This window comes from Erinaceus europaeus, chromosome 6 (assembly GCF_950295315.1).
Source record: "Erinaceus europaeus chromosome 6, mEriEur2.1, whole genome shotgun sequence".
In the NCBI taxonomy this organism is placed as follows: Eukaryota; Metazoa; Chordata; class Mammalia; order Eulipotyphla; family Erinaceidae; genus Erinaceus; species Erinaceus europaeus.
In genome coordinates this window covers 12,484,878-12,487,968 of record NC_080167.1, presented here as the reverse complement: position 1 = coordinate 12,487,968, position 3,091 = coordinate 12,484,878, and the positions used below count along the sequence as shown (strand labels likewise).

General features: G+C 44.9%; 1 pseudogene; it reads right to left on the bottom strand.

The window, feature by feature from the left end:
- Window positions 1-612: 612 nt before the first annotated feature.
- Window positions 613-1,450, bottom strand: LOC103118657 (CYFIP-related Rac1 interactor B-like; annotated as a pseudogene).
- Window positions 1,451-3,091: the final 1,641 nt, after the last annotated feature.

The window sequence follows — 3,091 nt, the reverse complement described above, 5'->3', positions numbered from 1 at the left end:
ATCAACAGCCATTCTTTAAACAGAAACATGCATACGGAATATTCTATGCACACATCACAGTTATTTTTTTAACGTTAGTTAATAAAGGTTAAACACACAACATACATCCTTACCAAAAAAAAAAAAGTCAAAATGCAAACTTAATCCTTTGAACAAAAGTCTTATTAATTTAAAAATTCGTGTTGGGTAATCAAACCTTTTCATCTGGGCTGCACATGGAAAAGCGGCAGTAGAAAGTAAAGTCCCCGAGGGTTTTTAAATAGCAGAATAGGTAGCTGTGCCGTGCAGGAGAAGCAGTATTAAATACTAGTTTTCAAAAAAAAATCCACATTTAAAAATATTTAGTTAACATCACAGAATCCTTTTCAGTAGAGACCTCAACGCGACGGCCTGTCTGAAAGGATGTTTTCCTTTCAGAGTGGAACTCTATACTAATTTTGGCATGGAAAAGAAGTCTTAAGGACAAGAACATGATTAAAAAAAAGGAGGGAAGAGGAACAGAGGAAAAAAAAAAGTAAATGAGATAGTAATTGCAATCACTAAAACACTGCATTGTCGGTCATTGCAGAATACTGCCTTCTGGCTACAGCAGGTGAGATTCCGGAGCGGTCTTTATAGCATGGACTTGATTTGCTCGGAGGTAGTCTTATCATTCATATGTTCCAGTTGTGAACCTGAGAGTGTTTAGAAGACCTTCTACACTACTAGGGGGCTGGTCCTTAAGAGCCTTGATGCAGCCTTTCATATCGATTTTTGAAGTTTTGGCAAATGCTCCCACGGGGTGCACGTGGTCAGAGTATTATGACGCCCACCATTACCCTCAAGCAGAACGACACCGTCTCCTCGTTTGTGAGTCTGCTTCTGTATTCCAGTGTTTCAAGCATGACTCTACATACGCTGGCTGTGGTGCTCAGACAGTCTGCCGTGTTTTTTATCGGTAAGTTTTTATTCTCTGATACGAACTTTGTTGTGGCATCACTTAAGGTTATTAGCATTGGGGTGGCCTTGGCATAGAACAGAGACATTCGGTTTGCCAATTCATTGTTGACTTCGTTTTTCCCTTCTGCTGGAACATTATTAATCCTTATCCGACTCAATGTTCTTCTGTAGTAGCTGAAATCATTCTGTATGGCAAGGTTTGTCATCTTGAGTTCATCAAAGCGGAGTGTGAAATGAAGAATCTCTGAGAACTGCTTAGCGAGAGCCTTTTCTCGCTCTAGGTGCTGAGTGGGAGAATAGGGCATGCTTGTCAGGGCTCCCAGAAGACCTCTCACTGCGGCTTCTAACCTCTGAGAGAATTAATAAAATTTCTTTAGTTTTCCGACTAGTGGAATAACCGCTCCCCAGGCCTTCTGCAACTTCTCATCTGCCGGGTGCAGGATTGCCTCTTTCATGGCCAGCAAATACTCCAAGATGCCTTCACTTCACTTTCTTTTTTCTTTTTTTTTCTTTTCTTTTTAATTTGACTAAACCATAGGATAAGAGGGGTGCAACTCCATACAGTTCCCACCACCATAACTCTGTATCCCCTCCCCTTCCCTGATAGTTTTCCTATTCTTTAACCCTCTGGGAGTATGGACCCAGGGTCATTGTGGGATGTAGAAGGCTGAAGGTCTGGCTTCTGTAATTGCTTTCCCGCTGAACATGGGCATTGACAGGTCGATCCATACTCACACTTCACTTTTTTTCTTTTCTAGAATACATTTATTTAGTGCAGGAATTGATATGAGGGAATGATTTATTTATAAAAAGGAAGCACTGACAAAACCACAGAATAAGAGGGGTATAACTCCACACAATTCCCACCACCAGATCTCCGTATTCCATCCCCTCCCCTGATAGCTTTCCTAGTCTTTATCCCTCTGGGAGTATGGACCCAGGGTCATTATGGGGTGCAGAAGGTGGAAGGTCTGGCTTCTGTAATTGCTTCCCCGCTGAACACACTCCCAGCCTGTCTCTTGCTTTCCCTTTTCCAGCCATGACATCATCTCCCCAGACACTTCACGTTCTATGCCTTTCCCGTCCCTTACTTTTCTACCTGTCAACATCAAGCTCCAACTTCTGGAGGTTCCCTTACCCCTAATCATTGACACAGTAATTTCAGGAGCCGGGGACACAGTCAAGAGATGAAGAGCTAAGGTTTAGGAATTAAGGACCAAGAGGCCGGGGAAGAGCAAAAGTCTTGTAATTGAAGCTGAACGTGGGTTGCCTGGCAGCAGTGAAAGCCAAACTGTCCCACCAGATTCTGCATGGAGAGAAAAGCTCTTTACTGCTGCTGGAACACACATGGGAGGAGTCCTTGCTCAAGTCCACCTCCCTGTCCCATTATTCTAGGCAATATTTCTGTCTTTTTTTGGTTAGCTAGGACAGAGAGAAGGTAAGAGGGAAATAGGAGATAGATAAAGAGACAGAAAAACACCTGCAGCACTGCTTCACCACTCATTTTCCTCCTACAGGTGGGGAGTGGGGGGGGTCAAACCTGAGACCTTAGCACATGGCAGTGTGCCCAACCCCCCCCCCCCCCCACAGCATATATATTTGCCTCTAGGCTTATCACTGGGGCTCGGTGCCTGCATTACAAATCCACTGCTCCTGGAGGCTATTTTTTTCCCTTTTGTTGCCATTGTTCTTTATCATTGCTGTTATTATTATTGTTGTTGCTGGACAGGACAGAGAGAAATGGAGAGAGGAGGGGAAGACAGAGAGGCACAGAGAAAGATAGACACATGCAGATTGGCTTCACTGCTTGTGAAGTGCCCCCCTGCAGGTGGGGATCCGGGGGCTTGAACTGGGATCCTTATGCTGGTCCTTGCACTTTGCACCATGTGTGCTTAACCTACTGTGCTACTGCCCCCCCCCCCCCCCCCATGGATAGAAGGAAGGGGGACTAGAAAACCAGTGAGGTGGACTCAGGAGTCAGACATTATGGGCTCTTGTCTTTTCACACCCCTGGACTTTGGGCTCAGCCAGATGCTCAGCACAGAGAGTGAGGAAGAAGTGAGGGTGTCACTGGGCCAAAGGGAATGAGAGACTTGTGGAGCAGTGCTGCTGGCTGATCAGCTGGCCTGAATATGCACAAGTAAGTGATTAT